The sequence below is a fragment of the Pongo pygmaeus genome, chromosome 8 (genome assembly GCF_028885625.2).
Source record: "Pongo pygmaeus isolate AG05252 chromosome 8, NHGRI_mPonPyg2-v2.0_pri, whole genome shotgun sequence".
NCBI classification, from domain to species: Eukaryota; Metazoa; Chordata; class Mammalia; order Primates; family Hominidae; genus Pongo; species Pongo pygmaeus.
Window position 1 is genome coordinate 121177701 of NC_072381.2, and position 27887 is coordinate 121205587.

The following is a 27887-nucleotide window of genomic DNA, read 5'->3' on the forward strand; positions in this document are numbered from 1 at the left end:
TATGTTTTGAGATTACATTATTTTCTCTCTGGCATTTAGACACCTAAAATTCACTTTAAAATATGTTGGTGAACAAATCTCATTCTCCAGAAGTACATTTTTAAATGGCAATATTTCATAATAACAGTATAAAATGAAAATAATTGACTATCTCTTGCCTTGTGGGACTTGGCTTTTAATCTAAATAGATATGAAACAAAATGACATTCATCTATATGAGACGTTTGTTAACTTAAGAGAAATTAAGTCAGAAGCCTATAAGGCTAATCCATAAATCAGCAAATCAGATAAATTAGTAGAACTTTTCCAGAATATTATCCAGGGGCTCCTTACTCCTTTGCAATTTGTTACCTGTTTTATATGTCCTTTTAGGAAGGGTTCATTTCCCATTGACAGGCAAAAAGAATATATGAAATTAGAATTTTCAAGAGCTTACAACATTTGTGTCATTTTTGATTTAACAATTTTAGAAGACTTCTTCCAAAATTACACCTGAATTTCATTTTCTTTGTAGTTTTCTAAAATGCTGCTACTATCAGGACATAATAAAAGCCACACAGCCAGTACTAGAAATGCTGTCATGTAACCACTAAGACCACACTAAAAGGCAAAATGCTGCAGCTGAAAGTATTTTTAATGGCTTGAAATTGCTTGGAATGCTTTCTAGAAGTAAAAGGGTGCAGATTTATTTACCTAGTATACTTACCTAAATTAATTTGGCAAGATTATTTTGGTTCAAATCCTCATTCAATAAAATTTATATGTTAATATTTTTAAGTGTTTTTTTTCCTGAAGGATATAATATATTGCATTTACCCAAATTTACAACAGTCATGAAAGTAAAAGGTAAATTAAGCCATTTCTGAAATATGAATAAGGACTACATTTTTATATAGACTACATTTATGATTTTATGTGGCCTTGCAGATAAACATCACTGTGTAAACTGTTAATGATAACAAATAGAATCATTCTATTTTTAGTTTTTCCTGATGTATAGTTTCCACTAGTGATATGGAGGAAACTTTATTCTTGCATAATTTTTGTTTTAGAAGTTTGGGTTTTTTTGTTTGTTTGTTTTGTTTTTTACATTTTAAGCAAATGGGCTTTTTATATATCTTTTTGATTAGGTGCATTCCTTACTACAGATTGAATCCTAGTGAAATTCTCACTATAGGCCATTTTTCCATGTTTTTTTCTTTTATGGAAATTTTAACCATGGTTACTAATATATAAATAAACTCTTTTAACTGCAAATTCAGAATGGGTATACTTTGTTATGAACATATTAACTTATTCCAGTTTTATGTCTTGTGTTTTTCTGCACTCATTAACATCTCCTTGGTACTTGGGATCATGGCCTGACCAATACACATAAAGATGATGAGATATCTATGGACTACGGTACATCTGTTTAATAATTAGTAATGTTATGCATTGTAAATGAATGATTTTGACTCATACCGCTGACATTTAATTAGTTTTTAGTATGTTCCAGGTACATATGAGAATGTCACATAATTATCTTCTTTAATTTTTACAGTAACTGTTATAATTACTTCAGAAAGGAGCTAAACTCCATTTAGAGAGAGGTTAAATAGAAGGTCCAAAACATGTAGCAAGTAAAAAGTATCCAGGACTTAGATCCAGGTTTGTATACTACTCCCTAATTGGGGCTCTTAACTACTTTGATGCATTGCCTTTTAAACTTACTTTCTTGAATATCTATTTGACTAACATCTCCCCAGGACACACAAAATACCTGAATTCATGCTATTATGGCCTGAATGTTTGTGTCCCTTTACAGTGTATATGTTGAAATCCTAACCCTCAATGTGATGGCATTAGGAATCAGGGCCTCTGGGAGGTGGTTAGGTCATGAGGTTGGGGCCCTCATAAATGGCATTAGTGCCCTTACTAATAGAGACAGAGACCTTGCTCCTGCTCTTTGCTCTTTGCCACGTGAGGGTACAGTGAGAAGACAGCCATGTGCAAAGTAGGATGAGTGCCCTTGCAAGACACTGAACCTACTGGTGCCTTGATCTTGGTCTCTTCAGCCTCTAAAACTGTGAAAAATAAACGTTTGTTGTTTAAGCCACCCAGTTTATGCTAAATTGTTATGATAGCCTGAACTGATGGAGACACATGCGTACCACAAACAACAAAGGCTCAAGGATCCTTAAAATAAAAACCAAGACTTTGAGTGGGTTGTAACATCATGTAGTGGAGGTAGGTTTCCTCTCCTCTATACCTCTCCCAAGTGGGAAACATATTAAGATCACAGGGGAGTTAATTGGAACTATTATTTCATATGTAAAGAATTTATTCTTCATAACTTCTTGGGAATATATCTTAATTTCTTTTAAAGAAGATTAGTCTAAGTTATAGCTTAGTCTATAGTTTTGTAGGTTAGTCTAACAACATTTTGGTTAAGTCTAAAGAATAATTTGCAAACTATGTGTATGTGCTACATTTGTGTGTTGAGTGGGTGAAGATCGAGTTCAGCACAGTATGCCTCTTAGGTAAATATGTAAAATTCTAGGAGTTATTTTTCAAGGGGTACAATTCTACACCCAAACATTCCCCGTCTACCTCGTAATCGTGGAAGAAGCAGCCCCATGGTTATTTAGCCCAAGAATCCAATGTGACTTATCTGTAATCCTATTAGTCCATTCTATTCCCTTGATATTGGGAAGTTTTGCCTATCCTAAAAGAGGCCATTCGGAGGTTATTCTTGGATGATTCACTCACTTGTGAAAGCAAATTGTGTTGGTTTCATGATGGTGCATTTTTTTGTAAACAATGCCATGACTTTTACATTTCTTTACATCTTGGAGTTACCCACTTCTGCAGGTCCGTTCTCTCTCTGTCACCATTTAGAATTATGTAGAAACCATAAAACAATGGTTACATAAATTGGAACTTCCTACCACTCATATCTTAGTTGTATTAAATCAAACATTTACTACTATTTCCATCTGTTTCACTCCATGACAGCATCACCTACTTGACCCTGTTATACTAAGAGTTCAGTGAGAGAGCATCAGGGAGCTTAGTTCTATGTAATATCACAGAACCAAAAAGCACCTTAAACTTGTCAGGGTCCTGTTTCTTCAGCTGTAGAAGAAACCAGGGTTAGGGTTGGTGCTTGTGGGGAAGATAATACAAGTACAGGTAGGCAGCCTGTGTGACTAAAAGTCGTATCTGGCATGTTTGTCACTCAGGGACTTTTATGGAACTAGATTCTAAAAATCATCCCAATAATAACCTTAAATCATGTCAGAAAACTCTACAATGGAATAGATTTTTGCATTCAGAAATTGCGTGCATTTTCCCCAGCATGGTATCCACTTACCTAACACTTTATGCCACATAAAACGATAAATTATCTAGTGTGATCTAAAGCCATCAGAAACATTTAAAAGTTTTATAGTACAGTATTTTAAAGTTTACTAACCATTATATAAAATTAATAAGATAGTTTATACAGTCTCTTGCTTTATTGATTGTGGGTAATAACATGTAGATGGGAATATAGTGGAATAATGTGCCTAACTGCCTTTAAAAGAACTTACTTAAACTTCAGTAATTTATTTCTGTGTTTCTTGGATTCCTTTTACTTCTGAAGTCTTAGTGAGGAACAGTCACATATTGAGTTGCTGTATTCACTAAATATTTTGTGGAGAATTTCTTTAAGGGAAGATGTGGATTTTAATGCATAAATTTTTTAGACAGACTATTGAAGTTGAAATTTCATTTCAAGAGGCAGTCAGCTTTGTTTAACTCTATATTTTTAGTATCCAAAGTTACTGAACCAGACTTTGCTTTAATTAATAACTATAGGATGTGAGGCAGTTCCAGTGCTGCTTTTTCTATTAACTTGCAATTTCCTGTAGGAAATTAATAAAATGAAAGAGGGGGTGGCCGGCAAGAATAAATATATGCTACAGTTGCAAGTCACTAAAATTCATCAGAATAAATTAAACTGCACAGGTTTCCTTTTTTTGTAATTCTATAAAGCCTCTCAATTCTTAAGGCAAATTTGACAAAGAAACAGGGCCATCTAAAAATGATCAACTTTCATATAATATACATTAATTAATTGATTAGAATATGAAATTTGTCAGATCAGTGTTGTTTAATGGTTAAGAAGTTAAATTCTAGAAAGAGACTGCCTGAGTTTAAAATCTGGCTTTGCCATTACTAGCATGAAACTTTTAACAATTTACTTAACCTGCTGTACCTCTTTATGTTTAAAATGCAAATTATAATAACACTTATAGGGTTGGTATGAGGATTAAATGAGTTAATATGCATAGTACCTGGTATATAGAAAGTACTACACAGGCATTGATGGCAATTAGCATCTGTTTTTTCCTCAGTATTAAAATTTAAGAAAAATCATCTTACTTTAGCTATCCCTTTCTGCAACCTCTGGAGTCAAATCTTAAGATGACAAATTTAAGTTTTTAAAATATTTGCAAATTTTGCTTCGTTTTTCTGAGTTCTTTTTAAGTGAGTTACCAGGAACTACAACGAATGCATGTAGTTGTACTCAGGTACTTTTTTTTTTTTTCTTTGAGATGGAGTCTCGCTCTGTTGCCCAGGCTGGAGTGCAGTGGTGTAGTGGCATGATCTCAGCTCACTGCAAACTCTGCCTCCTGGGTTCAAGTGATTCTCATACCTCAGCCTCCCGAGTAGCTGGGATTACAAGCGTGTGTCACTACACCTGGCTAATTTTTGTAATTGTAGCAGAGATGGAGCTTCATCATGTTAGCCAGGCTGTTCTCGAACTCCTGGCCTCAAGCAGTCCATCTGCCTCAGCCCCCAAAGTGCTGGGATTACAGGTGTGAGCCACTGCCCCTGGCCTACTGAATGTGCTTTTAAGTGAATACTATGGGTAACAAATTCAAGTGTCTGATAATTTTACCCCATGAGTAAAAGGATTTCTCTTGCTGAGATTTCAGAAATTGTTGAGAAAATATTTGGAAGAATATTAGCAATTGACCAGGATATAAAAAGAAACACAGAAATTACTCGCATTTAGATCTGTACCTCAACCACGTTGAAAGGGTGGCAGGATTTTCAGAATGTGGTTGCCTTTTCATTGCCATGCTTATGTTCATTCTACGATCAATATGTATTGCCACTGAAATAAAGATATAATACAAGATAGAATTAAGGCCTACTGCTTTGACTCTATTGTTTATCTAGTTAATAGCATTAACAAATTTTAGTTCTAGCTTCCTTTGAACTGCATGTAAATGCCGCCTAGTCAATGACATATCTGAAATAGCTTCTTGTTCTTTATTATGTGTTTATGTGCTCATCTGAGCATGTCTTGTTACTAGGACTGCCTTATAAAAGTCGTTTTTAATTTCCCAAGTTAATTAAAGGTTTCTCTTACAATTACAGCCTCCCTAGGTTTCAGAGGTTTGTTCTTTTTGTGTGTATGTGAAGTGAGGGAGAAGGTAGTTGGGGGAGAAGGTAGTTGGAAGAGTACTACCTTTTATCATTCCATCTTATATGATTTATCTTTGATGTGTGTATTATTCAGCTATTATTTTTCATTAAGTAACAATAAGTGATTGAAACAAATGTTAATAAAATGATTGAAATATATTTAGTAACAAATTTATCTGTTTTTTCCCCCTTTCTAGTACTGGTTTAAGTGGACTGGAGTGAGAAAGACATTATTCGAAAGATGTTGCAAATTTGTCGTGTTTTCATGTTGGAAATGACATAAATGACTTTTTCCAAATGATGTCTTTTTCAGTGTAGAATACTTAAACCAGTGCTAGGAAGAAATTTTTTTATTGTAAGAAAGTAGATTTATTTTTATTATAAGTAAATAAAATATCCTGATTATAGATATTTCATCATTCATTCATTCATCAGTTTATGGACTTTTAGCTTGTTTCTAGTTTGGAGCTATTATGAATAAAAGCTGCTATGAACATGTGTTTATAGGTCTTCTTGTAGACACTTGACTTCATTTCTCTTACGTAAAAGTCCAGGAATAGTACTGCTAGATTGTATGGCTAATTATATGTGTAACTTTATGAGAAACTGCCAAACTGTTCTCAAAGGGGTGGCACCACTATGCATTCCCACTAGCAATATGCAAAATTTTCAGTTGCTCCACACACCATTAACTCTTGAACTAGTCAGCATTTTTAATGTTAGCCTTTCTATTGGGTACCTTATGGTGATTTGTTTTTCCATTTCCCTCATGACTTCCGAGGTTGAGCATCTTTTCATTTGCTTATTGACCACTGATATAACTTTGGCGATGTGTCTGTTAATTTTAATGATGTTCAGTTTATTGACTTTTTCTCCTTTTATGAATCATGCTTTGATGTCAAACTGATAGTTTTTTGCCTAACTCAAGGTAACAAGGATTTTCTTATGCTTCCTCCTAGGAGTTTTATTGCTTTTATTATTATATTTAGGTCTGTATTGTATTTTGGCACATGTTTTGTTTGTTTGTTTTTCTTAATGTTGTATGTGATAAGGGCTGAAGGTTTTTTTCGTAAGAATACCGAATTGTTCCAGAATTTATTTTGCCCCCATTGGATTACCTTAACCACTTTGTTGCAAATCAATTAACTATATATGTATGATTCTATTTGTTGACTTCATTCTGTTTCATTGATATATAGGTCTATCCTAACACCAATCCCACAATGTCTTGGTTATTGTGACTATATTAGGTCTTAAAGTAGTGTGAAGCCTCCAATTTGTACTTCTTTTCCAAATTTGTTTTGGCTATTCTAGATACTCTGCATTTCCGTATAAATTTTAGAATCAACTTTTTCTTTTCTTTTTTTTTTTTTTTTTTGGTAGGTGCATATATATTTACAATTGTGATCCTGTTGGACTAGTCCTTTTAGCATTATATAATGACCCTCTTTTTTTTGTTTTTTTTTGGTTTTTTTGTTTTTTTTTATTATTATTACTATTATTATTATTATACTTTAGGCTCTATGGTACATGTGCGCAACGTGCAGGTAAGTTACATATGTATACATGTGCCATGCTGGTGCGCTGCACCCACCAACTCGTCATCTAGCATTAGGTATATCTCCCAATGCTATCCCTCCCCCCTCCCCCCACCCCACAACAGTCCCTGAAGTCTGATGTTCCCCTTCCTGTGTCCATGTGTTCTCATTGTTCAATTCCCACCTATGAGTGAGAATATGCGGTGTTTGGTTTTTTGTTCTTGCGATAGTTTACTAAGAATGATGATTTCCAATTTCATCCATGTCCCTACAAAGGACACGAACTCATCATTTTTTATGGCTGCATAGTATTCCATGGTGTATATGTGCCACATTTTCTTAATCCAGTCTATCATTGTTGGACATTTGGGTTGGTTCCAAGTCTTTGCTATTGTGAATAATGCCGCAATAAACATATGTGTGCATGTGTCTTTATAGCAGCATGATTTATCGTCCTTTGGGTATATACCCAGTAATGGGATGGCTGGGTCAAATGGAATTTCTAGTTCTAGATCCCTGAGGAATCGCCACACTGACTTCCACAAGGGTTGAACTAGTTTACAGTCCCACCAACAGTGTAAAAGTGTTCCTATTTCTCCACATCCTCTCCAGCACCTGTTGTTTCCTGACTTTTTAATGATTGCCATTCTAACTGGTGTGAGATGGTATCTCATTGTGGTTTTGATTTGCATTTCTCTGATGGCCAGTGATGGTGAGCATTTTTTCATGTGTTTTTTGGCTGCATAAATGTCTTCTTTTGAGAAGTGTCTGTTCATGTCCTTCGCCCACTTTTTGACCATTCAGGACATAGGCATGAGCAAGGACTTCATGTCTAAAACACCAAAAGCAATGGAAACAAAAGCCAAAATTGACAAATGGGATCTAATTAAACTCGAGAGCTTCTGCACAGCAAAGGAAACTACCATCAGAGTGAACAGGCAACCTACAAAATGGGAGAAAATTTTCGCAACCTACTCGTCTGACGAAGGGCTAATATCCAGAATCTACAATGAACTCCAACAAATTTACGAGAAAAAAACAAACAACCCCATCAAAAAGTGGGCGAAGGACATGAACTTTTTCAATTTATCAAAAAAATCAGATTATGATTGAGATTGGGTTGAATCTATGGATCAATATGGGGGAATTGATATCTTAAGTCTTGTGTCTCTTCTAATCTACAAGTTAAATAATATTACTTCTTTTATTTAGATTTTCTTTAACTTCTGTCAGTAATGGATTTTTAGTGAAATATTTTAATAAATTTGTACCTAAATTTTTGATACTACTATAAATGGTAGCTTTTTTCATTTCGATTTCCAATTGTTTGTTACCATTGAATACTGAAATGCAATTAATTTTTGTGGATTTATCTTTTTATCTTGTGACATTGCAACACTCAAGTTATTAATTTTAATAGCTTTTTTGTAGATTCCTTAGGGTTTCCTATGAAACAATATTGTCATCTTCAAATAAACACAATTTTAGTTCTTCCTTTTTCATCTGTATGCCTATTATTTCTTTTACTTGCCTTGTTGCACTGGCTAGGTTGTCTAGTACACTGTGGTATTGAAACAATTCAAACAAATACCCCTACATTATTTCATATATTAGGGGGAAACATTCAGTCTTTTACCATTAAGTATGATGTTAACTTTAGGTTTTGTAAGATGGTCTTTATCAGAGTTTAGGAAATTTTCTATTCTTAGTTTGCTGAGAATTTTTTTTAGGAATGGATATTGACTTTTAACAATATTTTTCTTATTTTTTGAGAAAATCTTATGGTTTTTACTTCATATAGTTTGTTGTTATGGTAAATTAAATTAATTTGTTTTTCCAATGTCAAATTGACATTGCCTTTTTAAGATTAAGCTCACTTGTCATGACATATGTTTTTTGTGCATGGCTAGATTCAATTTGCCAATTTGTAAAAGGATTTTTACTGAGATGTTGATAAAGTATACTAGTCAGTAATTTTTATTACTTGCCATGTCTTTTGCAACTTTAATATCAGAATAATGCTGGTTTCATGAAATGACTGGGGACATATTTCCTCCTCATCTGTTTTCTGGAGAGTTTGCATAGAATTGATATTATATCATCCTCAAATGTATTTGATAGAAATTGCCCACTGAAGCTGCCTAGTCCTTGGGGTTTTCTGTGGAATAGTTTTAATGACAAATTCTTTTATTTTTCCATGAAAGAACTTGATGGTTTTTATTTGACATACTAACCTTCGGCCAAGGTAATTTTGACAGTGTCTGTAAGATAATAAAGTAGCAATTATAGTAGTAAGTTTGATTTAAAACACCTTTAACATAAAAAAGAATACTTGTTAATTATTGGAAGTAAAAACATAAGTGTTTATACATGTGAATATATATAATATTCTTTAATAAATTCTGTTTCTTTAGTAGATATATGGCTGTTCAAGTTATATAGTTCTTGAATGAGTTTTGGTAGTTTTAGATTTTCCAGGAATTCATTATTTTATCTAAGTTGTCAAATTTATTGGCAGTCTCTTATCTTTTAAATATTCCCTTATTATTTTTTAAAATGTCTATAGGAACTATAGTGATGTCTTCTCTTTCATTCTTGATATATGTTGTTTCTATTTCTTGGTCTGTCTGGCTAGAGATTTATCATATTTATTGATATTGTCTGAGAAATAGCTTTTGGGCTTTACGGGTTTTTTCCTTTGTTTTTCTATTTTGCATGTTATTGATATTTGTATCTTTATTATTTCCTTCTCTCTCTTTAGGTTTAATTTACTATTTGTTAGTGTCCTAGGAGGGAAGCTTGGAACATTGATTAGAGACATTTTTTCTTTCTTAGTATAAGCATTTGATGCTATAAATTTCCCTTCAGCACCCTTTAGCTGCATTGCAAAAATTTTGACTTGTTATATTTTCATTTTTATTCAATTCAAAACTTTTTTCAATTTTCCTTGTGACTATTTCTTTGATCTTTGGGTTATTTAGAAGTGTGTTGTTTCTAAATGTTTCACAGTTTTCCAGATTTTTAAATTTATTTTTAGTTTATTCCTATTATGGTCAGAGAATATTACTGTATGGTTTTCATCTTTTTTAATTTGTTAAGGTTTGTTTTATGGCTGAGAATATGGTCTGTATGGTGAAAGATTCATTTAGATTTGAATTGAAGGTGTATTCTGCTCTTGTGTGGAGTTCTAGAATTGTCAATTAGATTAGTTTCATTGATAATGCCATTAGGTGTTCCACATACTTAGTTCTATATTCTTACTGATTCTTCCTCAGAGAGAAGTGTCAAAAATCTCCAACTATAATTGTAGTCTTATTTATTTCTTCTTTATATTCTATCAGTTTTTGCTTCATGTATTTTGAAGCTCTGTTATCTTTAAGCACATACACATTCAGCTGTCTACTGTTAGCTAGAAGCCGATAGGTCTTCTTGGTGAATTGACTTCTTTATTATTATATAATGTTACACATTTTCCTGGTACTATTCTTTGATCTGAAGTCGTCTCTTTGTGCCTTTAATATAGCCACTCCAGCTTTCTTTCTTTAATTAAACATTTTTAGATTTCTTTTTTATTATATAGGTAAGAAACATTTAATTATAAAAATATGTGAAAATTTGAAAATACTGATAGTCAAAAATAGGAAGATAAAATCAGCCGTAAGCTCACTACCCAAAAGTAATCACTGTTAACAACTTTGTGTATATACCTACTTTTAAAGTTTTATTTTTATGGTAAAATACATAAAACTTACTATCTTCATAGTATGGTAAAAGACATAAAATTTACTATCTTCATTCTTTTTTAGTATACAGTTCAGTGGTATTAAATACGTTCATAATGTTGCACATCCATCACTTCAGCTTTCTTTTGTGTTTGCATGAAATTTCTCTTTTACCTTTTTATTTTTAATCTGTGTTATATATTTATATTTAAAAATGGGTTTCGTATAGACAACTATAATTGGCTTTTACTTTTGTATCCAAAATGACAATCTCTACCTTTTAATTCATCTATTTAAACCATTTGCATTTAGTGTAATTATCAGTATGGTTGGGATAAAATCTATTACGTTATTATTTGTTTACAAGGTTCTTGTTTGGATCTTGTTGTCCTACCCCTATAGTCTCATAAATATTTCACACTTCTTTTCTTCTACTCTACATGTAGCCTTCATAAGCTTATTCTAATACCTTCAAAGGGCCAATTTTTTATACCCCACCGATATTTTCACAAGCTATTCTCTGCCTACTTAAGCAGACGGAGTTTTGTTCTTGTTGCCCAAACTGGAGTGCAATGGCACGATCTCGGCTCACTGCAGTCTCTGCCTCCTGGGTTCAAGTGATTCTCCTGCTTCAGCCTCCCAAGTAGCTGGGATTACAGGTACGCACCACCACACCCAGCTAATTTTTTGCATTTTTAGTAGAAACGGAGTTTCACCGTGCTAGCCAGGCTGGCTCAAACTCCTGACCTCAGGTGATCCACCCACCTCGGCCTCCCAAAGTGCTGGCATTACGGGCATGAACCACCGTGCCTGGCCTTTCCCCTTTTTCTCAACCACACTTAACAAATTATTGCTCATCCTTCAGATCTCAGTAAAATTGTATTCCTCTAAGAAGCTTTTCTTATATTTCAAGTCTAGAGCAGGTGCCTTTCCCTACTTTGGCTTCACCATCCCTAGAATTAATAGAATTAATATCAATATTAATTATTTAATTTAAACCGTGAATGGAAGAAAGTATGCTAGAGAGTGAATATGGATGTCTTCTCTTCCTCTATAAAAGGAGAATGCCTTAGCCAGATTGCCATGACAGCAATCCATTCTTTCACACTGTTAGAATGTCATTTTGAAGTGCCTCTGTGGGGTTCTTTTGCCCACCCTGCCTGGGATCATCTAAATGATGAGTTAATAGGTAAAGCACAACAACATGGCACATGTATACATATGTAAGAAACCTGCACGTTGTGCACATGTACCCTAAAACTTAAAGTATAATAATAATAAAATTAAATTAAATTTAAAAAAATATGAGAGAGGTCCCTGACATCCCTGCAGGGATATGAGTTATTATGTATAGTCTGTTCAACTATAATGTTGCATTTTTGTTTCATTGTTTCTTAGAGATTAATACCCCAAAGAAGGGTCTATTTCCTGTAATTTCTATATTTATCAAACTAAAAAAGCATGTCCATAAGTTTAGAAAACTGAAGCTGAGATGATGAAAATACTGTGCTGTTGTTTTTCACTAATAGTTGCCTGATTATATCACTGAAAGAATATCAAAAACTGATTTTATGCTATTGCAATAAGATAGCTGCTGGTTGTACTTGGTATCCTTATGAAACAACATTCTTTTGGCATTAGATTATCACTAACATTTAAATAACCTCCTCTAAATTAATTTTTAAAATTTCCACAACAAAGTGCATCACCATTAAAACATCATGTTAGTGGCAATTACAAAATGGTATTAAATAATAGAATAGATGCCTGAATAATAATATGTAGTTTTTTAAAATCCTTAAAAGATAAACTACAGTAATGGGTATTGATGAAAAATGTGGTTGGTCTATTTATAGAAAAGCTAACTATAGCAGACATTTTTAAGTAATATATTTTATTTCTCCTTTAATTAAGTTTGTTCGGACATTCATAGATCATCTTGTACCTACAAAAAGATATTACTTGACAACCAAGTACACTCTGAAAAGAAGAACTTTATAAGTTACCTTTTTTCATTTTCCTTCGTTGACATAATGACAGTGAATCTCATTATGTTGGTGCTAAGAATCTACCGTTGTGTTTTGTTTTATGGAAAGAAAATTTAAATTATGTCTTGTTTAAAAAATGAGTAAATTAGGTCAACACCCAGCTCACTCCCTGACATCACATAAATGTAAGATTAAGTAAGTGAATGACCTAATGTTCAGCCTTCTAAATATTCCTATATTTCAATTTAGGGAGCAAATATGAAAGTAAAATTAATGGATCAGTTCATACTTTTAACCTTGAGTCATGATAATAACTGTATTGAAGAAAATATCATGATCTTGATATGGTGGGCAATGTCAAGTTACTTGCCCCACAAAATATTCTTAAGTAAAAAATAATTTCCCAAGAGAATTTTCAAGACTCATTATTGGCTGAAGATCAGAATATTCCAGTGGTTCCTTTAATAATAATACTTTTATATACTCATTTTAATCAAACTATAGAGTTCAACTTTTGAAAGCAAAAGTTTAAATTTTGAAAATAAATTTTTGAAAGTACAAGAAGAATTTCAGTTATATAGACATATGTGATAGTGAGTTACCAGTCCCACAGAGATCCAAGTATTAAAATGAGCAATTGCTTACTGGACAAGGCAGACTAAATGTTTTTTTCCTAAGGGTTTCTTCTTAACTTTCCTGTCTCAGGAAGGGCTTTAATTGACAGGGTAAGGCAGAAGGACAAAGAGGAAGAAGCAGCACTGGTTTGATCATTGACAAAGCACTTTCATTTTATGCAGCCTATCTTACTGTCCAGCTTGGTCAGAAAACACAAAAAGTTAGTCACGAGACCTGAGTTGGAGTTCCAGCTCTTCTACCTACTTGGTATAAAATCTGTGGCAAGTTACCAAGTTTCTCTGGGCCCCAGTGGCTTAATCCATTAAAAAGATGATTGTAATGTCTACACCACAGAATTACTATGCTACCTAAATTCCATAATTATGTGAAATGAACGTTTTCAGATGGCAAAGAATATTACATATCTTAGTTTCAGGTAACATACCTGATCAAGTTAGAAGAAAATCTGAGGAACACATTTCCAAGACAACCTGCCTACAGATTTCTGATATGAATAGACAGTGGCTATTAAACAAATAAACAAACACCACAAAATTAATCCTAGGTGATGGCAGTATGATATGCATAGTTTATTTCTATACTTATTTCAGGCTTAACTTATTCTCACTTCTAACTGAATATAATAGAGTCTCACAAGCTAAGACCTGGGGCTGAGGATCTCCTCCCGTATTGTAAGAACTCTACATTGTAGAAAAGTCTAGTTTTATTATTTGAAATTAATAGACCTATTCTATTCATATGTTAATATTTGAATTATTTAAAGTACCTAAAATGAAGTTGCTATTGAATTTTACCACCACAGATCCACACATCCACTGGTATGTGGTGTGTGGGGGTGTGCGTGTGTGTGTGTGTGTGTGTGTATTTTAATATAGAATATGCTAAATTCATAAGTTTCCATTGTGTTTTTTTCAGTACTTTTCTTACATCACAAATTACACGAAGCTTAACAAACATCCAAAAACACTAACCTAACTGGAAAATACTCTACCATCTTTAGGTCAATGTTAGTGGACTATCTTCAAGTGGAGGTTGACTTCAGAACAGAAGCTCTTTTCATTTTTAATCAATCTTTTCTCTTTGGTCTTTTATCAGGAAGGATGTAACAAAAGTATATGTATCCATGAATAGAAATGTGTGCAAAGAATAAGTGGCAGTAGTGGGAGAAGCCTCTAGATCTGTGTCTATTTAGAAAGGCTGGAAAATAAGAAAATAGTAGAACCCTGAATATATGCTATACATTTTATCTTCTCAGTGATTTCCTGCCTTATAATTCTTTTAAAAAATCACATTATAGCCTCAAATTGCCAGGTAAAAGGAGAATAAGTAGGAAACCAGGCTGATTTCATAAACCTTCAGTATTGTCCCACATAAGCATGCATTTTGGGCCTGACTGTGTTCTCTGCAAACACTGTCCAGAAACAGATTCAGTGAGTTACGGTCTTAGGACTAACCAAGACAATTTTAAGCAAAAAGAAACCCCTCTCTAATGTGACAGTAGAACATAAGAAACATCAATGTTATCACTGAAATTCAGCAAGTGCAGATGTTAATCACTGCACATCTAGCTCTACCTGCCAAATCGGTCAGATTCTTTGAGTCTGTGGTCACACAATGTGATCTGCCAACTGCTGTTTCTCACAGTCTGCCACTTTGTTCTGCAAAGGAGGACTGCCTACATTGTATCACTAAGTTCTTTTGGCTGTTACTCCACGGGAATGTTGCTAAACAATGAGAAATCCAGTGAAACATTCCATTGGCTTAAGAATCAGATATTGTATAAGTCATTCATTCATTCATTCAACAAATATGTAGTGAGAAGTTACTCTGTGCCAGATACTGGGTCACTCATAAGAATTTCTATAGATTTAACATCATTAGTAATGTATATATACCTAACAAGTAAGGCCATATATTGTCATTAGCCAATGTCTTATCATCAGGGACAGACACATACATATATTACAGAAGGACATGAAGAAGAGTGAGCAACCTGTTTAGACACACTTATAAAGACACACACAGACACACACACACACACATGTGAAGGAAGAAAACAGCCTTACCTGTTAAGTTTCAGTCCTCTACTAGGCACTTTAACTATTTTCCTATTTTTTAGCAGAACCACCTTATAAGATGTTAAGGTGTTTCTTCACGTAATGCCTGTCTCTTTTCATCTGTATCATATGCCCTCATCACTGTGAGGAATGGAAGAAAGAAAACTGGTAACTCTGATCCATACTATGCCTCTGAAATATTTTAGCAACAGTTGGAATAGAATCATGTCTGGAGCTACGTGCGGGTTAGAATAGGTATTTACCAAACCTTATTTTTCTATTTCATCAAATAGAAATTCTACTTTTTTAACCTAACTGTTCCTTTTCCTACTGCATTGCTGGATAATTTGCAAGAAAATTGATTCCCTAAACCCAACTCTCAGGCTAGATTAGAAATAAAGAGCTTATAGACCCTTCAGAATCCCCATGCCTTTAGAATCCCCAGGCCTCCGTCTGCATGTTTACTTACACAAATTTGGCCCTAGAGCCAGTGAAACACAGGGACATAAAGACATCCTCATTAAAACCAAGAATTTAAGCTCCATCTCCTGGTCGGATTTGAATGACCAAGAACATAGGTTTTCCCTGAATCTTTGAAATGAGGATCAATATAATTATCCTGTACTACTATTTAAAAATTTTTCAGAAAAAAATCATGAAATTATTTATGAGGTCATAATAAACATGGATTACATTCCCAGCATGCATTTCATGAGACTAAATTATCTGAGGAGTTCTAGCACCTGAAAGACCATAATTTATTTAACCAATATTTATTAAGCACTAAGTATAAAATATGGCACTAGGGCTCAGGCAAAAATGAATGAGACACAGCCTTTTACCTGAAAGTTACTTACAATCTAATAAAGCCAGATGCATACATGTATGACAGAAGGACATGAAAGAAGAGTGAACCACCTGTGTGGACCCACTGAGAAACACTTAAGGGTGATTATGTTGAAGTACACCTTAGCAATCTTAATTTTCCTTCTTCTACCTTTTTGTTTCACTAGTAAAAATAAATCACCTCTTATACAAGAAGGAAAAGAAACTGTCAAGATGTTTCATGTGCTGAATTAACACTTAGCATTAAATATCTATGCTAAGTGGCCCATAAAAAAGTAGTTTTTTTTTTTTGGTTTGTTTTTAATTGAGAGATATTTTAATTGAGCCTATGACATAGGCTACTTTCCCAAATACAAAATTTTAGCATATGGCTTTGATTTTATGTTGTGGTTTTTTTTTTTTTCTGTTTTAATGTTTAGTCACACAAACTTGAAGTTATCATGGCTCCAACAGAAAATTCTAGATGTCATTAGCCAGTGTTTTATCATCAGGGAGAGACTATTTTACAACAAAATTCCAAAACAAAACTTTTCCTTTATTACACAGTACTCGTTCTCCACTCCCTCCTCTTTTAGCTGCTCCATTAGTCTGTGCAAATTGCCTTTCATTTTATTGCTTTCCAGGGCTTCTAAGTGCTTGTTTAGAAACAAATTGTCTTAAGTCGAAGCTAAAGTCCAGGGTTTATTTGATTCTGCTTTTTTTTTTTTTTGGACAGTCAGCCAATGCTGTACTCACTAGTTTCAGTTTCTGTGAATAAGCACCAGAAGCGTGGAGCTGCTGAGCTTTACGAAAAGGAATAGACTTTTATTACCATGAAGCCACACTGCAAGCAAGTCTTGCCTATTCTGTCCCTAAACTACGTTCAGGTTAAGCAACAGTTGGAACTCATTTGGCTTATTGTATTATTCAGGATTTTCAAATGACTTGCCATTATATTGGTGGCTTAATGCCCTATTCAAAAATGTTTCATAGTTTTATTATAAGGATTTTAATCTGTATTCTGCTCTCATGTTAGTCTAGCAATCAGCAGTCATTAATATGATGCGACTCCATTGTAGTTAAACTGTTGTCAGAGAAAAGGTTATTTTCTAGAAATTATGTTGGCTGTGCCCTTCCTAACAGTTCTTCACATCTCTAATATTTGAAAAGCCAGTGATATTTATTATGTTATTTTCCTTCTAGTCACTTAGATTGCACTTTCCTCACACTACCAGGAATCTCCTAATTGGCAAATCCGGAAGAGGCTTTCCAGTCCTTTCCTTACTTGACTGGCTGTAGCTTTTTGTACTGCCAGTTCCTCCTTCACTAAGTCACTCAAAAATATATATTGAGTCCTACCCTTGTCCCAGATGCCATGCTAGTCACTGGGAAGACAAGGTGAGCAAGAGAGCCATGGTCATCGCCCACACAGAGTCTACTGTCCAGTGGCAGGTTCAAAGAAAACCGGAAATTACAGCCCACAAAACTCTCTTCCCTTTCATGTCATGATTGTGTTCAATCCAGATTTTATCTACCTTATCACACGTCTCTATCACAGTATCATTTGCTGGCTGCTTGCCCTTGTGTTAAGGATGACTGTTGCTCAGGCATCCCTCCTAGGCTCTCTTTTCACCCCACCTGTTCTCTACAGATAATTTCAGCTCCTTTTCAGATTTCAGCCACACTCCATATGCCTGTGATGCCAGTTCTCTGGATCTGCAAGCCCATCAGCCACCAGCTTGCTAGACATCTCCCCTTCAGTGTCCCTTTGGCGTCTTAAATGAAGCGTGTTCAAAATTGAACTCATTAACTTTAATATGTACTCTTTATACTGTTTCCCCCCTCCAGTAATACTTGATTTCTTGGTTAATTGCATTACTATCTATCTAGAATATTTTCACTACTGAATTCTGTGAGGATAGAGAACTTTTCTGATCAGGTCTATATCTCTAGGTTTTAAGAAATTTAGGAATTCAAAATATTTGTTAAGTAAATTAAGAGGTTTTCTTGACTCTTCTTCCTCACTGCTAGCATGATTTGTTCAAGTGATCCCCTAGTCCTGCAAATTATACCACCAAATTCTCTCACCAAATCCATCCCTTTTTTATTATCATTCTGCCTAATTCAAGCCCTTTCTTTTGTACTTTTAGCATACTGTTTCTTCTCTGTATCACTGTTTCTATCTCTGTCCCTCTCGGTAGCACCCCGTATTTTATATGAAAATTAAGTTTTACTTCATAAGTAAATTCAGTATAGATGCAAGTGCTTGAAATAGGCAGAGTTTTTCATGTTCTTCCACCCCAAGTCACTGGCTCTTGCCACTGAACACTAAACTAAACATGAAACGTTGCCTTATCTCAAAGCAGGTCTTTTTCTCCTCACCCCCTTCGTTCATGTATAAACTAGAATTCTATTTCCAAGAAATAAGTCAAAAAAAAACCCCTAACACCTGGCTAAGGTGGAGGAATAGGACTAGGTGGGAGAGGTGGCAGTGAGGTTGTTTGCTTGGAGATGAAACCAGGAAATGCTCTAACACTGCTATGTTACTACAGCCCCAAATCCACATGTGAAAATGGCCTCCAAAATACAGCTCAATATTAGGCTGCTCTCTTTTTATCATTTACATACATCCTCTTTCAAAGCATGAGTAGGACACAGCTTTTTCTCTGAGCCTCACTCTAAAAATCACTGAGGTTTTAACATTGCCAGAAATTTCATAATTTATTGGAACATGATATTCATTTTCCCCTTCATCGTTTCAATCTGTCCCACATAAGTAAATGTCATCTTCATGCCCATCAAGTTCCCTCTACTACTGATTAGTAAGTTTCTGTTACAATAGAATATATTGGTTGTCTTCCCTAGTTGTGTGTATCTCCAGCTTTACACAGTGTTTATGGCAGGGAGCCCCATTACGTGTGCGCTCCAGAACTGTAATGCTTCAAGCAATTCCTCCATCAGGATACAGAAAGGAGATGGAACCATCTTTGGGGGAAATTACTAAGTGCTTTTTGCAACATATGTCAAGACTTTGGATATTCATGATTTAAAAAATGATCTCTGACAGTTCGTTTTTTTCTGATGAAGGCAGGTCAGCCTTAACTATATCACATCCAGTTACTACAGCCTGTCAGAGGCAAAGGACTCTGGTTCCAGTGTTTTCTCTATTTAGTCCATTTTTCATAGTCTCTAGAGCGCCCCTTCAGATCCTCATCTGAGAGGCAGTACAAAGTTGTGGTAAAGAGTGCGTGCTCTGAAGTCACACTGACTTGGCTCTATCAAAGACTAACTTTGTCACTTCTGTCTCACCCCTTTGTGCCTCAATTTCCTCATTTTATAATGGGGAGATGATATGGTTTGGCTCTGTGTCCCCACCCAAATCTCATCTTGAATTGTAATCCGCATAATCCCCAGTGTCTAGGGCAGGACCTGGTGGGAGGTGATGGGATCGTGGGGATGGTTTCCTCCATGCTGTTCTGATGATAGTGGGTGAGTTCTTATGAGATCTCATGGTTTTATAAGGGGCTCTTTCCCCTTTGCTTATTCACTTTCTCAGGCCTGCTGCCATGTAATACATGCCTTTGCCTCTCTCTCACCTTCCACAATGATTATAAATTTCCTGAGGCCTCCCTCGCCATGTAGAACTATGAGTCAATTAAACCTCTTTCCTTTATAAATTATCCAGTCTCAGGTATATCTTTATAGCAGTGTGTGAACAGACTAATACAGGAAATAAAAGCACCTACCTCATAAATAGTTGCAAAGATTAAATATGTGTTATTCAATCTTTCTTAGAAAAGTAGCTTATGTGAATTTGATCCTGTCATTATGATGCTAGCTGGTTATTTTGCCCATTAGTTGATGCAGTTTCTTCATACTGTCAATGGTCTTTACAATTTGGTATGTTTTTGCAGTGGTTGGTACCGGTTTTTACTTTCCATTTTTAGTGCTTCCACATAACAATATTAATCTTAAATGTAAACGGTCTAAATGCCCCCGATTAAAAGACACAGACTGGCAAGATGGATAAAGAGTCAAGACCCATTGGTGTGCTATATTCAGGAGACCCATCTCACGTGCAAAGAGACACATAGGCTCAAAATAAAGGGATGGAGGAAGATTTACCAAGTTGGAAAGCAAAAAAAGCAGGGGTTGCAAACCTAGCCTCTGATAAAACATACTTTAAACCAACAAAGATCAAAAAAGACAAAGAAGGGCATTATTTGATGGTAAAGGGATCAATGCAACAAGAAGAGCTAACTATCCTAAATATATATGCACTGAATACAGGAGCACCCAGATTCATAAAAAAAAGTTTGTAGAGACCTACAAAGAGACTTAGACTCCCACACAATAATAGTGGGACACTTTAACACCCCACTGTCAATGTTAGATCAACAAGACAGAAAATTAACAGGGATATTCAGGACTTGAACTCAGCTCTGGACCAAGCGGAGATAATAGACATCTACAGAACTTTCCACCCCAAATCAACAGAATATACATTCTACTCAGCACCACATCACACTTATTCTAAAGTTGACCGCATAATTGGAAGTAAAACACTCCTCAGCAAATGCAAAAGAATGGAAATCATAACAGTCTCTCAGACCACAGTGCAATCAAATAAGAACTCAGGATTAAGAAACTCACTCAAAACTGCACAACTACATAGAAACTGAGCAACCTGCTCTGGAATGACTACTGGGTAAATAACAAAATGAAAGCAGAAATAAATAAGTTCTTTGAAACCAATGAGAACAAGGACACAACATACCAGAATCTCTGGGACACAGCTAAAGCAGTGTCTAGAGGGAAATTTATAGCACTAAATGCCCACAGGAGAAAGCAGGAAAGATCTAAAATCAACACCCTAACATCACAAGTAAAAGAACTAGAGAAGCAAGAGCAAACAAATTCAAAAGCTAGAAGAAGGTAAGAAATAACTTAAGATCAGAGCAGAACTGAAGGAGATAGAGAGACGAAAAACCCTTCAAAAAAATCAGTGAATCCAGGAACTGGTTTTTTGAAAAGATTAACAAAATAGATAGACCACTAGCCAGACTAATAAAGAAGAAAGGAGAGAAGAATCAAATAGACACAATAAAAAATAATAAAGGGAATATCACCACTGATCGCACAGAAATACAAACTACCATTAGAGAATACTATAAACACCTCTGTGCAAATAAACTAGAAAATCTAGAAGAAATGGATAAATTCCTGGACACATACACCCTTCCAAGACTAAACCAGAAAGAAGTCGAATCCCTGAATAGACCAATAACAAGTTCTGAAATTGAGGTAGTAACTAATAGCCTACCAACCAAAAAAAGCCCAGGACCAGATGGATTCACAGCCGAATTCTACCAGAGGTACAAAAAGGAGCTGGTACCATTCCTTCTGTAACTATTCCAAACAACAGAAAAAGGGGGACTCCTCCCTAACTCATTTTATGAGGCCAGCATCATCCTGATACCAAAACTTGGCAGAGACACAACAAGAAAAGAAAATTTCAGTCTAATATCCCTGATGAACATCAATGCGAAAATCCTCAATAAAATACTGGCAAACCGAATCCAGCAGCACATCAAGAAGCTTATTCACCACGATCACGTCGGTTTCATCCCTGGGCTGCAAGTCTGGTTCAACATACGCTAATCAATAAAATCCATCACATAAACAGAACCAATGACAAAAACCACATGATTATCTCAATAGATGCAAAAAAGACCTTTGACAAAATTCAACATCCCTTCATGCTAAAAATTCTCAATAAACTAGGTATTGATGGAACATATCTCAAAATAATAAGAGATATTTATGACAAACCCACAGCCAATATCATACTGAATGGGCAAAAGCTGGAAGCATTCCCTTTGAAAACTGGCACAAGACAAGGATGCCTTCTCTCATCACTCCTATTCAACATAGTATTGGAAGTTCTGGCCAGGGCAATCAGGCAAGAGAAAGAAATAAATGGTATTCAATTCGGAAGACAGGAAGTCATATTGTCTGTGTTTGCAGATGACATGATTGTATATTTAGAAAACCCCATTGTCTCAGCCCAAAATCACTTTAAGCTGATAAGCAACTTCAGCAAAGTCTCAAGATACAAAATAAATGTACAAAACTCACAAGCATTCCATACACCAATAATAGACAAACAGAGAAGCAAATCATGAGTGAATTCCCATTCACAATTGCTACAAAGAGAATGAAATACCTAGGCATACAACTTACAAAGGATGTGAAGGACCTCTTCAAGGAGAACGACAAACCACTGCTCAAGGAAATAAGAGAGGACACAAACAAATGAAAAAACATTCCATGCTCATGGATAGGAAGAATCAATATTGTGAATATGGCCATACTGCCCAAAGTAATTTATAGATTCAGTGCCATCCCCACCAAGTTACCATTGACTTTCTTCACAGAATTAGAAAAAGCTGCTTTAAATTTCATATGGAACCAAAAAAGAGCCCGTATAGCCAAGACAATCCTAGTCAAAAAGAACAAAGCTGGAGGCATCAGACTACCTGACTTCAAACTATACTACAAGGCTACAGTAACCAAAACAGCATGATACTGGTACCAAAACAGATATGTAGACCAATGGAACAGAACAGAGGCCTCGGAAATAATGCCACACCTCTACAACCATCTGATGTTTGACAAATCTGACAAAAACAAGCAATGGGGAAAGGATTCCCTATTTAATAAATGTTGTTGGGAAAACTGGATAGCCATATGAAGAAAACTGAAACTGGACCCCTTCCCTACACCTTATACAGAAATTAACTCAAGATGGATTAAAGACTTAAACATAAGACCTAAAACCATAGAAACCCTAGAAGAAAACCTAGGCAATACCATTCAGGACATAGGCATGGGCAAGGACTTCATGACTAAAACACCAAAAGCAATGGCAACAAAAGCTGAAATTGGAAAATGGGATCTGATTAAACTAAAGAGTTTCTGCACAGCAAAAGAAACTATCATCAGAGTGAACAGGCAACCTACAAAATGGGAGAAACTTTTTGCAATCTATCCATCTGACAAAGGATCCAGAATCTACAAGGAACTTAAAGAAACTTACAAGAAAAAAACAACCCCATCAAAAAGTGGGCGAAGGATATGAACAGACACTTCTCAAAAGAAGACATTTATCCTGCCAACAAACATATGAAAAAAAGCTCATCATCAATGGTGATTAGAGAAATGCAAATAAAAACCACAATGAGATACCATCTCACACCAGTTAGAATGGCAGTCATTGAAAAGTCAGATGCTGGAGAGGATGTGGAGAAATAGAAACGCTTGTACACTGTTGGTGGGTGTGTAAATTAGTTCAGCCATTGTGGAAGACAGTGTGGTGATTCCTTAAGGATCTAGAATCAGCATTCTCATTACTGGGTATATTCCCAAAGGAGTTTAAATCATTTTACTATAAAGACACATGCACATGTATGTTTATTGCAGCACTATTCACAATAGCAAAGACTTGGAACCAACACAAATGCCCATCAATGATAAACTGTATAAAGAAAATGTGGCACATATACACCATGGAATACTATGCAGTCATAAAAAAGGTTGAGTTCATGTCCTTTGCAGGGACATGGATGAAGCTGGAAACCATCATTCTCAACAAACTAACACAGGAACTGAAAACCAAACATCGCATGTTCTCACTCATGAGTGGGAGTTGAACAATGAGAACACATGGATGCAGAGAGGGGAACATCTCGCACCGGGGCCTGTCGGGGGGTGGGGGACTAGGGGAGGGATAGCATTAGGAGAAATACCTAATGTAGATGACGGATTTGACACGTATATACCTATGTATCAAACCTGCACGTTCTTCTGCACATGCATCCCAGAACTTAATGTATAATAATAAAAAAGGACCTAGCATATAGTAGACTTTCTATACTAGACATTATTAACTTGGTACACCCATGCTTAAAGTTGCCCTGATCTGCCACCCCCACCCCCAACGTGGCATCTCATTACCTAAAATATGCTTAAAGTTACAAATGCGTTGCCTACAAATGGCATACAGACCCTTTGAGATCTGTCCACACGGTGCCTCTCCATTTGTATCTCTCAACTTTTTCCTGTTAATCGTCAATGTGTTTTAACCATGTCAAGCTGCATGCCAGACTCTCTCTGGACTTCCCAAACATTAATAAATACTAGTCCTTTGTGACCCAACTTTCTGGCCAAATGCTGTCTTCTCCTGGAAGATTCCTGGCTCTAGCAGTTAGTCAACTTCATATAGTTAGTCAAGCTGTGCAAGCTTGTACAGCCTATGTATCATTGCATTGTGACCTTTTTTTTTCCTTAGGGTCTTTCCCACTTGAACTATTCCACCTGTTAAGCTCAGTGCCTAGCACAATGGTGCACTGCTGAATGAATGAGTGCTATAAATAGAAATTAGTATTATATATGTAGACATGGGATTTCAGCTTTTATTAATTAAGCTTTTGGTCATTTAGTGTTATACATCTTGAAGTTTTTGCAAGGGTGAACTCACATGAAATATACACATATGATAAAAACTACCTCCTTGGAGAGCTGTTTCCTGGGGAATCTATAGATGGTCATGCTAGCTATGACTGTTCTCCAGTATATTTTTGGAAATGGATCAAACAATATACTATCCCATTTTTTTTCAAATCTGTTTCCCTCTGAATTTCTCTTGGGTTGCTGGACACTGGCACCCTCTGTTGCAGCTTTCTTGCTCCCACAGTTAGGCAAGCAGGAAGGAGTGGTACCCAGTGGCTTCCCTTCTTCACTCCCATAGCTTGGCGGGAGGGAGTGGCACCCAGTGGCATCTTCTCTCCTATTGCTCAGCAAGCAAGAGGGAGGGTTACGTTTTTTTTACTCCAGCTGCCTGCAGCTCGGTGAGCTGGAGGGAGTGGCACCCAGCAGCTTTTTCACTCCCATAGTTTGGCATATGGGAAACAATGTTACAGCCCTTTTACTCTCACCTCCTGCAGCTTGGTGAGCAGGGGTGTTACAGCTCTTTTTGCTCCCACAGTTCAGCAAGTTCCGAGTTCTTGTCCCATGACTAAGAGGAATGAAGTCATGGACACCGGAGAGCGAGTAAGGCAGAATAGAATTTTATTGAGCAAAAGAAAAGCTCTCGACAGTGAGTGGGCACCTGAAAATGGGTAGCCATCCGTGAAGCTGAGTCCGGGGTTTTTTATGCATTTGGAATGAGGAAGCGCAGGCTGTAGGTAATCTTAGAAAAGGCAACATTTGATTAAAAAATGATAAAAAAGCATTATGCAGAAAGAACCAATTGAGAAAGAGTGGGTAACAGGAATAAAAGTTCTCACTCTAGTTTGTGGACTCTATCCAGAATTGGTAGTTTGGTTTTCAGACTTCAGAGGATCCTTAGCTTGTAGGTCAAGTTTCACCAGGGACCCGTCCCTGTCTGCCTAGAAATCTGTCTCCTGACACCTCCATTCAAGTGTCATACATCAAAAAGCTACATATTATCAAAGTGTGTCTCCCCACAGATTCCTTTGCAAAACTGGATGGGAGTGAACATCATGGCTGGCCCTCTTGTGCTGTGTGACAGAACATTAACATGCCCAAAGCCAGAGGTCTAGAAGACAGTGTCCCTGCCATAGACGGAGACTCCAACGTCTGAAAGTCCAACAGCATTGACTTTAACTCATTGCTTCATAAAAACTATAAACAACTAAGCCCATGAGGCAAGAGCCAAAGTATTACAGCTCAGTCAGGCCACACTCCCTGCAAACTGTTTCTGGATAAAACAGTCATAACATTGGCTTGTGTGCTGGGATTTCACAGTTTAAAATATGCATGATTAGTGCCTACGATTAATGTGTTATCTAATGAAGCCTATACCAGTTTAGCAGATAATGCTGGCAGGACATAAGGTGTCTCAGACAATTTCCCATGTTGTGTTGCATCAGTCTAAATCCCTTTGAGGTCACAGGCAGGATATTGGTCGGTTTTAATGTTGATGATTATCCAAAAGAATGACCACATCATGAACACATTACGTAATGTGGTGGGGGTTTCAGTCTTCATACGGACAAAAGAATTCTAACATCCTAACGGCTGTACCAAACTTCTGGCTGGGGTAGATATGAAATTTAGAGAAGAGATGAGAGCTGCCTTGTCAACAGACTGGCTCCACATGCCACATGTTGGCATAGGTAAGAGATGACATATGAACAAAAGCAGTTGTCGAATACTGACACAAGGGAGCTTTCCTGGACTCAGTGAGCATGAAATAGACTAGCCTTAAGCAGTGGTCACAATGAAATCATGGCTAAAGAATGTTTCCGTGGGGCTGTCTCTGAAGGCAGTACCCCAGAGCTCTTTCTTGCTCAGCACGCAAGACAAGTGGACCACAGAGAACTGCAGCAGTCCAAATGGAGCTGAGGGCAGATCCATTAACAAGGGCCCCGACTCACATGGAATGGAATGAATGCTTCAAGAAACACCAAGCCTGAAGCCGGGCGCGGTGGCTCACGCCTGTAATCCCAGCACTTTCGGAGACCGAGTTGGGCGGATCACCTGAGGTCCGGAGTTCGATACCAGCCTGACCAACATGGAGAAACCCAGTCTCTACTAAAAATACAAAATTAGCCGGGCGTGGTGGCACATGCCTGTAATCCCAGCTACTTGGGAGGCTGAGGCAGGAGAATCTCTTGAACCCGGGAGGCGGAGGTTGTGGTGAGCCGAGATCACACCACTGCACTCCAGCCTGGGCAACAAGAGCAAAACTCCGTCTCAAAAAAAAAAAAAAAAAAAAAAGAAAGAAACACCAAGCCTGGTGCAAGGCTTGGAAGAGCAGACTGCCTGAAGCTGTTAAGGCTGTGTGGAAAGGCACTGTGGAAAATGGAAATCAAGGAAATAAAGCAGAGATTCTTCATGGCTTGTCAGTTATTTTACTCTAAAGGATATTTCAATTGCAATGAAAGGTTTAAATAGGTAGCTACAGTACGATGTTTGCTTCTCACTCTGGCACACAGCATGGTGGCAGTTGTCTACCTGTTTTTGTTGTAGTTTTCTAATTCCTCAGGATTTAATTAATGTTTTACATTCAGTATTATTTAGACAAGCTCAAATCATAATCATTATATTTACCTCCCTAAATGTTATTACTATTTCCGTGGCCTAGGGGGAGTTGTTTGCAAATCTAACCTTCATAAGAGTCTATTAAATGGCTCCCAAGTTTCACCTTGATCTAGTCTGTGCAAGTAGTGAAATAAGTATGCATTTATCAGCCTGTGCAGGACAAATATAAGAGTCTCCTAATAAATTTAAAAGAGCATTACTAAATTCCTCTTTAAAAAATGTAATGTCCCATTATTAGCCCTCTCCAAATTCCCAATGTCATTAGAAACCTCAAGGTGTCTACATGCTGATAGCGTTTTTAGGGGAGAGGGCCTTGGATTCAAGATGAAGGGTCCTAACTTCTGCAGATGGGCATTATTTCACAATCATCCTTTTCTTCAGTTTTCCTATCTGTAGAATTTCCCTCCATAAATATCACATGAAGACCAAAAGCCATAAGTGAAGATTTAAAAAATATTTTGATCATAAGAGTGATATGCCGCATAGCATTTGAGGGAAAAAAAATGCACTGAATGACCAGACCTACAGGAA

At 36.2% G+C, this 27887-nt stretch overlaps 1 protein-coding gene across 3 annotated transcripts in view; it reads left to right on the forward strand.

Annotated features, from left to right (window-relative positions):
* Positions 1-27887, forward strand: part of ATRNL1 (attractin like 1) — an 839395-nt gene that overhangs the window by 691693 nt on the left and 119815 nt on the right. The gene's annotated exons all lie outside the window — the stretch shown is intronic.